This window comes from Haematobia irritans, chromosome 2, assembly GCF_050003625.1.
Source record: "Haematobia irritans isolate KBUSLIRL chromosome 2, ASM5000362v1, whole genome shotgun sequence".
In the NCBI taxonomy this organism is placed as follows: Eukaryota; Metazoa; Arthropoda; class Insecta; order Diptera; family Muscidae; genus Haematobia; species Haematobia irritans.
The window spans coordinates 55,066,256-55,083,962 of NC_134398.1; positions in this window are offsets into that span (position 1 = coordinate 55,066,256).

Sequence of the window (17,707 nt, forward strand, 5' to 3'; positions counted from 1 at the left end):
TATGGGGATTAAAATGGATCGATCCAGCCCATTTGCTAGTCTAACATTCTAGGAAACATAAAATGATAGCCGTAATTGGAAGTTGATTTTTATTTCCAATCGTGGTGTACATTGATCGAATGCATAACGCATTGGAAACTGATTTGCGTAAAAACTTTTTTAGTTACAAAAATGTGAAGTGTTTTAAAAAATTTGGTTTAGCCGGAGTCGGAGTCGAGCAAAATTTTTACGACTCCGACTCCGACTCCAGCCAAATCTTCAGACTCCGACTCCAAGACTCCGACTCCGACTCCGACTCCACAGCCCTGCTCCACAGCCCTGTCTAAAACTGAACCGATTTCAACCAAATTTGGCATGCATAGCTACAATGTTAATTCTACTCCCTGTGCAAAATTTGACCTCTGTGGTCATATGAGTGTAAATCGGATGAAATATATAAATGGGTGCTATATCTAAATCCGAACCGATTTCAATCGAATTCAGCACACTTAATAACACTACCAACTGTACACCTTGTACAAAATTTCAAGTAAATCGAGTTAAAATTCTGGCTTCTGTGGCCATATAAGTGAATATCGGACGAAAGATATATATGGAAGCTATTTCTAAATCAGAACCGAAAATCAATAGGGTTCTATTCTGACCCAAACCAGAAACGTTTGCCAAATTTGAAGTCAATTGAACTGAAACTGCGTCCTGGATTGATTACAAAAATGTGTTCACAAACAGACGGACGGACAGACGGACAAGGATATATCGACTCAGGGACCGATCCTGAACAATATTGTAAAAGGCACCCTGTGTCTATCTCGTCTCCTTCTGAGTGTTGCAAACATATGCACTAACTTATAATACCCTGTTGCACAGTGTGGCGCAGGGTATAAAAACTACAGTGCAGTCGTGAACTAATTGAAACCAAGAGAGTTCACGTTAGCGAACTTTGACTTTCAGAACAAAATATAGACAGATTTAGTAATTTTACACGTTCTAGTGCGATAGTCTTTTATTTTTGTTATTATTAATATTAAATTATAATTATAATTTCATGAAAAAATTAAAAAAAAAACAAGTATATACAGCAGTAAGTTCGACCGGGCCGCCGAATCTTAAATACCCACCACCATGGACCAAATATTAGGGTTTCCTTTGAAATTTCAGGGGGGCTTGAGGACACTTCCCGAAGATAAATTTAAAGATTTCACCTATGAGGACTATATCAGATTCTGGATTTATAAGAACCATTTTTGTTTGAGTTTTAGAGGAATCGTTAACATCTCTTGTAAGTGTGCAAGAAAATTATAATATAACGTCTTGATTTGAAATCTTAAATCTGTAGATTTTCAGCCGAAATCTGGAAATTTTGCATTGAGCTGCAAGCAATTGCGTGCGATTTCTATACCCGCAAGAAGTGAAGTCGTCTATATGGAGGCATTACCAAATGGACCGATAAAAACTTAATCCGATACACGTTTTTGTGAGCCTAAAATACCAGAATATTTACAATTTCAGGCGAATCTGATAAAAACTACGGTTTCTAGAAACCCAAGGAGTTAAATCGGGAGATCGTTCTTATGGGGGCTATACTAAAATATAGACCGATACTCACCGTTTTCGGCACACCTCTTTATGGCCCGAAAATACCTCTAGATTTCCAATTTCAGGCAAATTGGATAAAAACTTCGGATTTTAGAAGCCCAAGAAGTAAAATCGGGATATCGGTCTATATGGGGGCTATACCAAAACATGGACCGATACTCACCATTTGTGGCACAAATCTTTATGGTCCTAAAATTCCTATAAATTTCCAATTTCAGGCAAATTGTATATAAACTACGGATTCTATAAACCCAAGATGTAAAATCGGGAGATCGGTCTATATGGGGGCTATACCAAAACATGGAACGATACGGACCATTTTCGGCACACCTTTTTATGGTCCTCACGTACCTTTAGATTTTCAATTTCAGGCAAATTTGATAAAAACTACGCTTTCTATAAGCCCAAGACCCCAAATCGGGAGGCCGTTTATATGGGGACCATACCTAAACATGGACCGATGTTCACCATTTTTGGTACACCTCTTTATGGTTCTAAAGTACCTCTCGATTTCCAATTTCAGGGAAATTGGATAAAAACTACGGTTTCTATAAGCCCAAGAAGTAAAATCGGGAGATCGGTCTATATGGAGGCTATACCAAAATATGGACCGATACTCACAATTTTTGGCACACGTATTTTTGGTGGCACAATACCTCTAGATTTCTAATTTCAGGAAAATTGAATAAAAACTGCGGTTTCTATACGCCCAAGAAGTAAAATCGGGAGATCGGTCTATATGGGGGCTATACCAAAACATGGACCGATACTCACCATTTTTGGCACAACTCTTTATGGTACAAAAATACTTCCAGATTTCCAATTTCAGGCAAATTGGATAAAAACTACGATTTCTATAAGCCCAAGACCCCAAATCGGGAGGTCGGTTTATATGGGGACTATATCTAAACCTGGACCGATATAGCCCATCTTCGAACTTGCAGACAAAGGACGAGTTTGTGCAAAATTTCAGCACGATTGCTTCATTATTGAAGACTGTAGCGTGATTACAACAGACAGACAGACAGACAGACAGACAGGCGGACAGACGGACATCGTTATATCGTCTTAGAATTTCTCCCTGATCAAGAATATATATACCTTATATAGTCGGAAATCGATATTTCGATGTGTTACAAACGGAATGACAAACTTATTATACCCCCGTCACCATTCTATGGTGGTGGGTATAAAAAAAACAGAGACCGAAAAATATCAGTGGGAATGGAATATAAAGTAATTAAAATTCACAAAAAAAGCTAAATTTCATGTATTTCTGCGTTGCCTAACACTTTATGACAAAAAAAAATCGTTCATGTTATAGAGCTTTCAAGTTTGTTCACGTTAAGCAGTAGTTAGTGTAAGAAAAAGAGTGTTCACATTACCGCGAGTGCACTGTATGTGCTAATAAATTTGTACTAATTTCGTTGAGTGTAGTATCTCATTTGTTGAGGTCGTATATTCGTATGAGAGTTCTCTGACATTTCCGCTTTATATCCATATTCCCCCCTTTTTGACGTTATTTTTGAATTTTTAAAGCGAAATCCATACTTGTCGCATGTGTGCGTGTGTATGTGCGTCGGGAAGACGATACCTTGAAGCATTTTAAATACTTACACGCTGTGAAAGAGTGCTAAGTGCAATAATAAAAAAGTGCAGGAACAGTGACAACACAGGAAGTGCATTAATGTTATTTGCACTTAAACTAAATGGAATATACTATAGTTGTTCCTTGGCGGTAAGGCATTGATGAAAGCGATGAAATACCCACAATGTGTGGATGTGTGCGTGTTGAATGCAGATGATCAACGCTTCACGTCCTTATCACGATGGCAATACGCAGCTTATGACTACGTCGGTTATGTCGCATGTGGTTGTGGTGATATGGAGGTAGCTCGCGGTAGGTGATATTCCTAACGACGATGCAATTTCACGTAAACATTAATAGTTACAAACATTAAAGTTGAGTTTTGCTATTCTTGAATCGAATCATATCAGAATAAATGACAGCACTGGGTGTCTTGATTGGCAAAACTTTAATTTTGCCACAGGGTAAGTACATGTTTATGTAGAACATGCAGTAAATGTATCAAAAGAGCAGACGTGAATTGCAAAACTTGCAATTTCTATTACAGATCACAAAAAAAATAATATTGTAATTTAAGTATTTTTGAGTAAGTTGTTTTGTTATTTATACCATAAAGAAAATTGAATGTGAAATATTGAATTTGGCATATGGAATTAAGCTTTAACGCGTGCCCCCAAAAGAAAAAAGTAACAAGTATATACGGCTGTAAGTTCGGCCAGGTCGAATCTTATGAACCCTCCACTATGGATTGAATGAAACTACATCTTCAGGAAGCTGCGGAAATCAAATCTGGGAATTGGTTTATATGGGTACCGATGGTAGCTACACTAAAAAAAATATTGTCGTGAGGTCAAAGATTTCATGTCTTTAAAATACGAATACAAATTTTGCTTATCATAGAAGACGCATTTATCTAAAATAAAGTTATTTTCCTTGTCAGAAAGTCGATAAACTTTTCAATGAACTCGTATTGTCCTTATAATTAAGTGATTTGACTTAAAAATGGGTATCTTAACATGAAAGAAAAAATTTATAGGCTAAGGTCAACTTGACTTTAATAATTCAGAAAAATTCTTTTAATTTAATGAAATTGTCTTTAAATTTGTTGTCTTTTTGCACCTTGACTACAAAGAAAAAAATCGTTCAAATATAGGACATGTTTTTCAAAACTTTATTTTAAAGAAGTTTTTTACTTCAAACATAGCATAATTTCTACTGGAAGTCGAGTCCTAATTTGGAAAATAAAGTTGCCGTTAACTCGTTTTTAAAGGACTTTGATAGCATATGAAGAAAAAAAAGCTGAGAAAGCGAAAAATTAAAATTTGCTTCCTAGAAGCAAGTACACAAAACCTAAATTTAAAAGAGAATTGTGTCTTAAAAGTATCCTTACTTGTATTCTCCGCTTCTTTGGCTCGGAATCAATACCAAACTTTTTAAAGTAAAGACAAAATCTTTGGAACCGAGTATGCTTTTTTTCAGTGTAGATGCCAATTTTTGCATGGTAGTTAGATGCCATATATCCACATTCCGTATCAAATTTTAACCGGATCGGATGGAATTTCTATGGGTTCCAGAGTTCAAATCTGGGAATCGGTTTTTATGGGGGCTATACACTGAAAAAAAAAACCATTGTTGTGAGGCCAAAGTTTTCACGTCCTTAAAATACGAATGCGTTTTTGCTTAGCACAGAAGACACATTTCTCTGATAGAAAGTTTTTTTTCATTGCCCGAAAGGCGATGAACTTTTCTATAAAGTCGTTTTTCCTAATAATTAAGTGATTCGAATTAAAAATGGGTATCTTAAGAAAATTTTGTTTAGCTAAGGAAAAATTTTCTTTAATAATTGTGAAAAAATCTTCAAAATTAAAGAAATTGTGTTTAATTTTTTTGTCGTATATAATTATAAGCCTATATGGACCCATTTTTACATATTCGTTAGTGGTCATATACTAACACCACCTAACAAATTTCAGCCGGATCGGATGAAATTTGCTCCTCCTAGAGGATCCGCAAGCCCAATCTGGAAATCGGTTTATATGGGAGCTGTAAATAATTGTGGACCGATATGAACCAATTTATACACGATTAGTAGAGGGCATATACGCACATCAAGTATTAAATTTCATTCGGATTATATGATTGTTGCTTCTCGAAGACAACATAGGATATATTCTATTATCAAAATCTTTTTTACGGGAAATTTGAATTTATCGGATTTTGTGACTTCACTGAAATTATTTCGAGAATTCTTTGAAAGTGTTGCTGCAAGCAGGGCCGATGAGGAATTCGGAAGTTACGAAACGAGAGTTTGCCCTAGAGAGTTTGCAAACATAAATAAAGTAAAGTAAGTAAGTAATGAAAAAAGACGGGCGGGGCCGCCTATATCATACCCTAAACCACCACTTCTGAATTAGTAAACATTGTTTGTGGGTAACCTTGGTATAGGTGTGAGAGATAAACCGGTAAATTTTTATCGGAGTTTTGCCACAATCTGAGCTGAAATGTCTGATATTATATATAGTTGTAGCTATAGTTGATTTTGCACCTACAGAGTTAGTATATAACTAATATTATATCCTAGGCCGATAGCCACTAGTTGCTAGTGCCCGTATAAATAAGTTTATTGTATGTTGTAATTATAATAAATTAAATAATAAATAAATAAAAATAAAATATTATTGAATCCATTATTTTCAAAGAGGGAATCGTTCAATTAATGTGGGTAATAAATGCAAATTCGTGCAAATCGGACAATATTATAATGTAAGAGTTACATGTAAGTCTAAATATGGTCGTATAATACATAAAAAATTTGAAACTTGAGTAGCATTGGTTAATATATTAGAGTATTATGGCCAAATTTTGGAAAATCGAGCGATGTATATATGTGGGAGCTATATCTAAATCTGAACCGATTTGGATGATATTTTCTATGTTTGGTTGAAACCACAGAAGGTTACCTTGTTCTAAATTTGAGTAATATGTTAAATAAGACTATTATGGTCAGTAATAAAGTTATAATGGTATTTTTTTGAAAAATGGGCGATACATATATATTGGGGATATATTTAAATCTGAACCGATTTGGATTATGTTTTGCAGGTTGGATTGATATATCAGGAGACCACCTTGGGTAAGATCGGTTAATAAATGAGGCCACTATGGTCAAAAATAAAGTTCAATAGCGTCCGTCCTTGGTCCAGAAAAACGCCATATACCAAATTTCATCAAAATTGGTTAATAATTGCGACCGGAATCCTGCGAACAACAAATACATGGACGGACGGACATCAAGCGCTAGATCGACTCAGGAGGTGATTCTGAGTCGATCGGCATTTATTTTATGTGGTCTAAAGTCAATATTTCTGGTAGGCACATTTTTGGGCAGATCAAAGTTATTATACTCTGACCACTATGTGGTTTAGGGTATAACAAGTCCACGGACGAAAAAGACTGTTTTTCATATGTTTGGGTATAGGTTAGGTTAAAGTGGCAGTCCGATTAAGATTCAGGCTCACTTAGACTATTCATTCCATTGTGATACCACATTAACTAAAAGTACCTATTACATATGGGCACTTCTAGTTTTAACCGTTGAACCTTCTCGATTATTTTCTTCTGTTGAACAAACCAGATTGTTCCAAAAACATTTGCAGACTGCTTTAAGTTAACGTTTTCCAGGTCCGCTAGTAATCTGAAGCTATATGCCCCTAAAATTTGCTTACGCCTTACACAAAATGCAGGACACTCACACAAGAGGTGTTTTATTGATTCCTTTTCCTCCGCATCATGACAGCTCATACAATAGTCATTATACTTCGCACCAATAGTTTTTGCAAAATCGCCTATCAGGCAGCGAACCGTTATAGCAGATATCAGGAGTGATATCTGGCGTCTCGAGAACACTAGCATATCTAGTGTGCGGTTTAAGTTTAAAAAATAAATGTTTGGGTATAAAAATTAAATGTTTGGAACCCAAATTTTTTTAACACAATATTTTTAAGTGCAATGTTGATAAACTAGCATAACATGTTTAGGACATATATGTTAATATGTTACAATTTTTTTTTTTTATTTTTTTGGGACATAAAATGTTTGTAAATATAATTATGCTTGGATTCAAACATATATTAATTTAGAAATAGCCTATAAACATATATATGTGTTTCGAGAGAGAGACTTAGAGAGTATGCTGCAAGTAAAAAATATATGTACACAAAGAAAATTATATTAAAATTTTTTCTACCAGTGTATGCCTAAAGTGAAACATAATATGTTTAAACAATACAAACAATATTTTGTTTGGACAAATCCTGAAAATATATGTGCTGGAAGCAAAATGTGTTTGGGGTATATCTTACAGAACCGATTTTTGCTTTTTTTATACCCTCCACCATAGGATGGGGGGTATATTAACTTTGTTATTCCGTTTGTAACACATCGAAATATTGCTCTAAGACCCCATAAAGTATATATATTCTGGATCGTGGTGAAATTCTGAGTCGATCTGAACATGTCCGTCCGTCCGTCTGTTGAAATCACGCTAACTTCCGAACGAAACAAGCTATCGACTTGAAACTTGGCACAAGTAGTTGTTATTGATGTAGGTCGGATGGTATTGCAAATGGGCCATATCGGTCCACTTTTACGTATAGCCCCATATAAACGGACCCCCAAATATGGCTTGCAGACCCTCTAAGAGAAGCAAATTTCATCCGACATCGGTCCATAATTATATATAGCCCCCATAGAAACCGATCCCCCGATTTGCCTTGCGAGGCCTCTAAGAGAAGCGAATTTTATCCGATCCGGCTGAAATTTGGTACATGGTGTTAGTATATGGTCTCTAACAACCATGCAAAAATTGGTCCACATCGGTCCATAATTATATATAGCCCCCATATAAACCGATCCCCCGATTTGGCTTGCGAGGCCTCTAAGAGAAGCGAATTTCATCCGATCCGGCTGAAATTTGGTACATGGTGTTAGTATATGGTCTCTAAGAACCATGCAAAAATTGGTCCACATCGGTCCATAATTATATATAGCCCCCATATAAACCGATCCCCCGATTTGGCTTGCGAGGCCTCTAAGAGAAGCGAATTTCATCCGATCCGGCTGAAATTTGGTACATGGTGTTAGTATATGGTCTCTATCAACCATGCAAAAATTGGTCCACATCGGTCCATAAATATATATAGCCCCCATATAAGCCGATTCCCCGAATTGGCTTGCGAGGCCTCTAAGAGAAGCGAATTTCATCCGATCCGGCTGAAATTTGGTACATGGTGTTAGTATATGGTCTCTAACAACCATGCAAAAATTGGTCCACATCGGTCCATAGTTATATATAGCCCCCATATAAACGGACCCCCAAATATGGCTTGCAGACCCTCTAAGAGAAGCAAATTTCATCCGATCCGGCTGAAATTTGGTACATGGTGTTAATATATGGTCTCTAACAACCATGCAAAAATTGGGCCACATCGGTCCATCGGGACTATATATAACGCCATATAAACCGGTCACCAGATTTGACCTCCGGTGCCTTTTGGAGAAGCAAAATTCATCCGATCTGGTTGAAATTTTGTATATGGTGGTAGTATATGATATTTAACAACCATGCCAAAAGTGGCCCATATCAGTACATAATCATATATAGCCCCCATATAAACCGATCCCGAGATTTGGTTTTGAAGCCTCTTGGAGGAGCAAATTTCATCCGAGTCAGTTGAAATTTGGTACATTGTGCTAGTATATGGCCGTTAACAACCATGCCTAACTAGGTCCATATCGGTCTATAGTTATATATAACCCTCAGATAAATCGATCCCCAATCACACAAAAATTGGTCCATATCAATAATTGTATCACCCTCAAAAAAAAATCGCTTCTTTAACATATGTTCCAAACATATTTTGCAGGAAGCACATATATTATTGGATACTGCCGAAACATTAATATGTTTGTTGTATGTGAACATATTATATGTTTGGAAGCATTTTGAGCCCAAAAATATTATATGCTTGGAAGAATTTTTCCCAAAGACAATTGTGCTCATTCCCTAACATACTCGTAATTTTCACTTCCACGAAATATTTTAGTTCTTGGCACCTTTTTCTGTAATACAAATAATGTTGAAGAAATTATTCACTTTTATAAATTTTTTAAATTTTACCTTTCGCCTGCACGGAGAATCGAACCGAGAACCATACAGTTTGTAAGCCAACACACTATCCACTGGGCTACGTAGCTGTTATAGTCACCAGTAGATAATTATCGTTATAAGTTACATTTATATAGCATAGTTTGCAGCGCCCACGAGCCCATGCAAACATAACATTATTTAACAGAAACATACATTTGTTTGCCACGTGGAGCAGTGGTTAGCATGTCTGCCTGCGACCGAACACTTTTTTTTTTTTAATTTACACATTTATTTTTTTACTATATTAAATTTTTATAATGAAACTTTGAAATGTGTGTTATTAAAGATCTATAGTCAGTAACAGTGTTTGATATAAACGAAATTGACTGATTTTTGGATAAATATTATTTTTTTATTGCAAAAATAACAATTTTGTAAACAAAACGGAAGGAATTCGAAAACTCTAACAAAAGAAGAACGTGGAGTCGAGTATAAACATACATAAATAATTTTATAATATAAACATAAATTTATTTAGGCGTGAACAGTTTTTTACTAGCATTTAACACCATCGCTCTAAAATGTATTTTATTTTTCTTTAATAATTCCTTTTAAAGAAAATAAACTTTTTAAATTGTTTTAGCTGCAAAACTCGAACATAATGCCCGCTGTTATATTTGAAGGTGTCCGTCAACTCCTCGTGGACTACTTATTAATAAAGAGGAACTAAACTTTGTTTTTATACATTTTACTGTGTAATTTTTCACTATTTCCTCCTTATTTCATTTTACTGTCCCAACTCTACAAAGAGTATAGTGCCCTGTCGTTATTTTTATGAAGACCCCTGATTTCTTTTAACGAACCAATAAAAAAATTGTGCCCATAATGCCAAAATGATAAACAAAACAAATGTCCACACATGCATAAAATGCTGCTCTCAAGGCGAAAACATATGCTGTTTGTTTTTCAAATGTCTCTTCTCTTGGTTCCGAATGTTCATTCTCTTTATTCAAATTAAATAATATTTAGACTTAAGCATATCAAATTTTTGGCCTGATCATAAAACCGTTTTCCGAAACAACATACAAGCGGTTTCACAGAAATTGTTGTCTTTTGATTCTTTCGCTGTGTTATGTTGATATCTTTCGTCAACTGTCCCGGTTTCCATCTCTATTTCTTTCTCTGTCACTTTGAATAAAATATCACAACATATGTATGTTTAGTCGAAATTTGTAAATTTATATATGTTTGCATTCACACATATAATTTTTATGAAACATTCATGCCCCAAACATAATATATTCTAACATATTAACATAGATGTCCCAAACATTTAGTGTTAGTTTAGGAACATTACATGTTTGCACTTAAATATATTGTGTTTCAAAATTGTGCCCGAAACACATTTTGTTTATATCGGAACATATGAAAAACATATTTTTCTAACAGTGATATAGCCGCCATAAAAGCGACCCCCATATTTCAATTCTGGCTCCCTACGTACCGTGCAAAAGTCCATATCGATTCGTAATTATTTGTAGACTTACCTACTCATAGTTTTTTTTTTTTTTTTTTTTTTTTTGTATAATGTATACCACGTATGGACTAACACACAATTTAGAAAACGATTTAAGATACCACAACCCAAGTAATTCGATTGTGGATGACAGTCTTTCGTAGAAGTTTCTACGCAATCCATGGTGGAGGGTACATAAGATTCGGCCTGGCCGAACTTACGGCCGTTTATACTTGTTTTTTTTTTTTTTTTTGAGGGTGTATATATGACCAAAAGTTCGGCCAAATTGAATCTTATGCATGATTGTTAGAGGGTCTTTACTCACATCGCATACCAAATTTCAACCGGATCGGATGAAATTTGTTCTTACCGCGGGCTTCGAAAGACAAATCTGGGGGTCGGTTTATATGAGGCCTATACCTAAAAATGGTCCGATATGGCCCATTTACAGTGGCATTAGACCTACATCAATAACAATTATTTGTACCAATTTTCTGGTTAATAGCTTGTTTCGTTCGAAAATTTAAATAGACGGACGTCGAAGAACTTAAATCCGTGCAATATGAACGGATTAACCGCTTCTTCAGGTGTCGAAAAAAGTTGACCTTCTATTTTGTTTTTTACGTACGGGAATAAAAAAAATCATTCTGTGCCAATTTAGGACAATACGCTGGAACGCATTGTCGTGGTGAAAAGTAACCCGTCTGCGGCTGTTGGGCTAACTTACAATTTACAATGTTAAGAAGTTTTAAGATATCTTGCCATCGCCAAGTGTTACGACAACCCAAGTAATTTGATTGTGGATGACACTCTTTAGTAGAACTTTCTACGCCATCCATGGTACATAAGATTTGGCTTGACGGAACTTATGGCCGTATATTCTTGTTCCTGAACTTGTGAAGAGCCCTTGTCTAAAGCCTAATAGCCTATAAGATCAAACCGACATTTGTCTGACTGATACTATCGAAAGTCCCCCCAAAGCTGCCCTAATGATGTATCAGACATATGCTAACTGAAACTATAACCTCCCTACAAGCTTCGTCGCCAACCCAAGTATTTGAAATTTTTGTAGGCCTATAAGTTTCCATTTGGGACTACTGTTGAACGATGGTTATCCACTTGTGGCAACTCCTACAGCTATTTTACCAAAAATTATATCAAGTCATATAATTGGTAATTAAAACAAAAAAGTTCGTTTTATTAAACGCCGAAATTCAACTGTAAAAACTTAAATATCCACTTCATTGTAATGTTCTCACGTTTCAGTAAAGGAAATTTGTTATGGTTTCGAATAATGCTGCACAATGGTATTGTTTTCTTGTTGTTGTTGGATGCTTTTGAGAGTTGGCGAGGCGAATGCCGTTACAGTATCACAATTTAACGCAAGTTTCATTCCATCCATTCTAACTATGCTGCAACCAAGTGCAGTGGTTTCCAGCCATACGTACACGTAGTTGCACTAGTATCCAAGCTTGTTGTCGCAGTTCTTCCTTTCTTCTTAACAGGAAGCGAATTGTTAGATGTTTTTTTTTTCTCCATGCAGGATGTTCCAAGGATGTAAGAGCAACAAAACGGCATCACTAAACTTTTGAAACTAAGGTAGAAAAAAATAAAACAAAATATAAAGAGAGTTCCTTGCTCTTAATAAGGCAAAAGGCATTAGTTGTAGCAAAGAAAGAAAATGAAAGAAAACGAAACAGATACCAAGCAAACGAAACCTCTTAAATGAGAAAACAGTGAGATAATAAGCAATGAAACATGATTTAAAGTAAGCAAAGGAAGAGAAATGAGGTCTTCACTTGATACTCGTTGGCCCTTTAAACGTAGATGGCAAATTAAATTTTTCATTAGCCAAATTTTGTGTAACTTTTAGAGTGGTTGTACTCTTAGCACTGAATTAATCTTTGATACTAATGAATGTGATGTTAATTTAAAATTTTGCACAAGAAATGCTTTTAAAATAAAACTACAATTTTTTTTTCGGTGATGGAAAATGACAAAGTAGACTTACAAGAATGGATTTCTAATGAAATTAGATAGAATAGTTAAGGCATATTACGCATTATTTGTGGGCAAAAAAAAATTGTCTTTTAACAGTTTGGCTGATAAGTCCCCGGTCAAACAAAGAAAAACACATTTTTTTTTGTCAAAATTCGTTTTTATTATTCAACATAGTTCCCTTCAAGAGCGATACAACGATTATAACGACCTTCCAATTTTTTGATACCATTTTGGTAGTACTCCTTCGGTTTTGCCTCAAAATAGGCCTCAGTTTCAGCGATCACCTCTTAATTGCAGCCAAATTTTTTCCCTGCGAGCATCCTTTTGAGGTCTGAGAACAAGAAAAAGTAGCTGGGGGCCAGATCTGGAGAATACGGTGGGTGGGGAAGCAATTCGAAGCCCAATTCATGAATTTTTGCCATCGTTCTCAATGACTTGTGGCACGGTGCGTTGTCTTGGTGGAACAACACTTTTATCTTCTTCATATGGGGCCGTTTTGACACGATTTCGACCAACAAACGCTCCAATATCGCCATATAATAGTCACTGTTGATGGTTTTTCCCTTCTCAAGATAATCGATAAAAATTATTCCATGCGCATCCCAAAAAACAGAGGCCATTACTTTGCCAGCGGGCTTTTGAGTCTTTCCAGACGGTTCACCGGTCGCTGTCCACTCAGCCGACTGTCGATTGGACTCAGGAGTGTAGTGATGGAGCCATGTTTCATCCATTGTCACATATCGACGGAAAAACTCTGGTGTATTACGAGTTAACAGCTGAAAAGACCGCTCAGAATCATCAACACGTTGTTGTTTTTGGCCAAATGTGAGCTCGAGTGGCACCCATTTGATGAATGATATGACCAACACGTTCCTTTGATATCTTTAAGACCTCTGCTATCTCGATCAACTTCATTTTACGGTCATTCCAAATCATTTTGTGGATTTTTTGATGTTTTCGTCGGTAACCACCTCTTTCGGGCGTCCACTGCGTTCACCGTCCTCCGTGCTCATTTCACCACGCTTTAATTTCATACCAATCAATTATTGTTGATTTCCCTGGGGCAGAGTCCGGAAACTTATTATCAAGCCAATTTTTTCCTTCCGCCGTTTTTTTTTTCTCTTCAAAAAACAGTATTTTATCAAAACACGAAATTCCTTTTTTCCATTTTTTTTTTCACAATAACAAAAGTTGCTTCATAAAAGACGCTCTATTTTACAAACTAATTGACTTACAGATGATTGACACGAATCATTTGAAGGTTGGTACTATATAAAAATAATATGCATTTAATACTAGCGACGCCATATATGCGTCAGACCGGGAACTTATCAGCCAACCTGTTAATATAATCTGTAACATTTTGGTTCCAAAATGTTAAAGAAAAGAGTTCACTTATAAAATCTACTATTATGTTGCAACCAATATTAACAACAACAAGTAACAAAACTCAAAAGTCTGGGGCCGACTATATTATACCCTTCACCGCTATGTAGGCCAACATTTTAGAAACCATCTCAACTGCTTCAAACTTGTTGGTAGCTATATAAAGATTTATATTCTCATATACACATATTTAAATCAGAAGCGATTTGTAGAAACCTTTTTATACTTCTACAAAATCTCTAGACTTAAAATTTAAATTGGCAAACGTCCTGGAACGAAACATAATTAAGTAAAACAAGTAAGTAATGTCTAAAATCGTAACATACAAATGCACAAACTTATTATACCTATACCACACATACACTGAAAAAAACAGTGAACCCACAAGGAAGAAAAATTTTGGTTAATTTTAGAAAATTTAGATTACTTTTAGAATCACACCAATATCACAAAAGCAAGTACATATTTTTCGACAAATTCAAGAAAATTTATTTGACATACTTCATTTTGTTTTTCATTTGTTAAAGAAAAATTTTCAGTTTGAGGAAAAAAATGGATTTCAAATTTGCAAGAATGTCTTTATGAATGTCCATATGAAGTTCAATATGGGCACATTTGTAGTAAAATTTACAAATTTAAAGAAATAATGAACTATTTTGTAAGAAGTACAAATTTAGTAAATCGTTATGCTTAACGGGGAATAATTTTTCCCCGTTTTTTAATTCATTTAACTAACGTACGCAAAAAATTATTAGAGTAAAGGAGACTTTCTCTAAAAACAATAATTCCATGAACCAAAATAAAGTTAAATTGGCTTTAGTAGAGGGTTAGGTTAGGTTAGGTATAGTGGCAACCCGAGATTTCAGGCTCACTTAGACTATTCAGTCCATTGTGATACCACAGTGGTGAACTTTTCTCTTATCACTGAGAACTGCCCGATTCTATGTTAAGCTCAATGATAAGGGACCTCCTTTTTATAGCCGAGTCCGAACGGCGTTCCACATTGCAGTGAAACCACTTAGAGAAGCTTTGAAACACTCAGAAATGTCACCAGCATTACTGAGGAGGGATAATCCACCGCTGAAAAACTTTTTGGCGTTCGGTCGAAGCAGGAATCGAACCCACGACTTTGCATATGCAAAGCGGGCATGCTAACCATTGTACCACGGTGGAAATAGAGTGTTAATATTTTTGAGTGCAGTAGTTGTGAAGGGTATAAAATAGATAATAATAAAAGTAAAAAAAAAATAATAAAAATAAAAAGTGAAATTTGTATTTTTTTTTTTTGCTTTTTATATGTCTTCATTCAAATTTAGGGGTACAACTTTTAAAACAATGCAATGGTTCAGAAAACGGAACTGGTTTTATGAGAAGCACATTTCAGTTTCATTGCACTACTTCCGGATTACAAGTTGGGGATCCAAACTACTTTTTTGGAAGCTCGTTTTTTGTTGAGTATGTTATATCTATCATAGTCTTCATATGAACTTCTACAATTGAATATTCCTAGGATGTTGCCATTTGTATCCGTTACGACAACTCAAGTGATTAGATTGCAGACGACCGACCGCACTTTTACCGGTATATTATCATTATACTCTTCACCACTACTGTGGTACAGGGTATAATAAGTTTGTGCATTTGTATGTAACGCCAAGAAGGAAAAGTCTGAGACCCATCGTTTAGTATACCGATCGTCTTAGAATTAAATTCTGAGTGTCTGTCTGTCTGTATATGTAATTTTGTGCACAAAGTACAGCTCGCAATTTAAGTCCGATCGTCCTCAAATTTGGCATAGGGCCGTTTCTTGGGGCATAGACAATCGCTATTGGTTTTGGAAAAAATCGATTCAGATTTAGATATAGCTGCCATATATATTTATCCCCGATTTGGTCATAGTTAGCGTGTTTATCAACTGATTTTCTTGAAATACCGTACATCCAAATATTTTTTGCATCTCGAAAATCTTGCAAAATATCAGCCAAATCGGTTCAGATTTAGATATAGCTCCCATATATATCTTTCGTCCGATTTAGACTCATATGACCACAGAGGCCAAAGTTTACTACAGATCTTCGTGAAATTTTGCACAGACAGTAGAATTGACATTCTACCAATGCTTGGAAAATTTGATTGAAACCGGTTCAAATTTAGATATAGATCTCATATATATCTTTCGTCCGATTTGAATTTATATAGCCACAAAAGCCAGAGTTTTGCCGGGATTTGCTTCAAATTTTGCACAAGGGGTACGTTTAATAGTATCGTTAAGTGTGTCAAATTTTGTTAAAATCGGTTCAGATTTAGATTTAGCTCACATATATATCTTTCGCCCGATTTTGACTTATATGGTCTCAAAAGCCAGAGTTTTGCCCTGACTTACTTCAAATTTTGCACAAGCGGTACATTTTGCGATACTATTGTATGTGCCAAATATGGTCAACATCGATTCAGATTTAGATATAGCTCCCATATATATCTTTCGTCCGATTTGAACTTATATGGCCTCGAAATCCAGGGTTTTGCCGTGATTTGCTTCAAATTTCGCACAAGGAGTACGTTTAGTAGTATAGGTAATTGTGCCAAATTTGGTTGAAATCGATTTAGATTTAGATATGGCTCCCATATATATCTTCCGTCCAATTTGCACACGCAAAGAAAAAAAAAACGTTTGGAAAACGTGTACCGAAAACGTTTTTCTTTTGTTAGAGTTTTTTGAATTGCTTCGAAAATTTTAAACTTTTATCACCAAAAAAATTCGTTTATTACAAAATTTTTATTTTTTCAATAAAAAAAGTTATTTTTGAAACAACAACACTGCCCATTTCGTTTATATCAAACACTGTTCTTTTCTGACTTTAGGTCTTTAATAAGACACATTTTACAGTTCAAAATTTAATATACTACAATGTAATTTTTTCGGAATCTTCTGAACATATCTGGAATATATGTAAAAAAAAAAAAACAAAAAAAAAACTTTGGCCGAAGCAGGGATCGAACCCACGACCCTTGGCATGCAAGTCGGACGTAGCAACCACTGCTCCACGGTCCCAAACTAAATGTTTGTTTCTGTTAAATAAACTTTTTTTATTCGGTTCGTGGGCGCCGCAAGCTATGCTATATAAATATAACTTATATGGATATTTATCTATTGAAGACCATAACAGGTACATAGCTCAGTGGTTAGTGTGTTGGCTTACAAAGTGCATGGTCCGCGGTTCGATTCTCCGTCCAGGCGAAAGGTAAAAAAATTTATAAAATCGTATAATTTCTTCTACATTGTTTGTATTACAAGAAAAAGGTGTTAAGAACTAAAAAACCTCGTGGATGTGAGAAAGATGTGAGGGAAAATGCAATTAGCAAGAAAACAATGTTTTTTTTTGAGTTTGTCTTTATGAAATTGTTTTTACATCCTGGAAAAGAATAAACGTTTATCACAAAAAGTATATACTTTTCTTCCAAATACACTTCC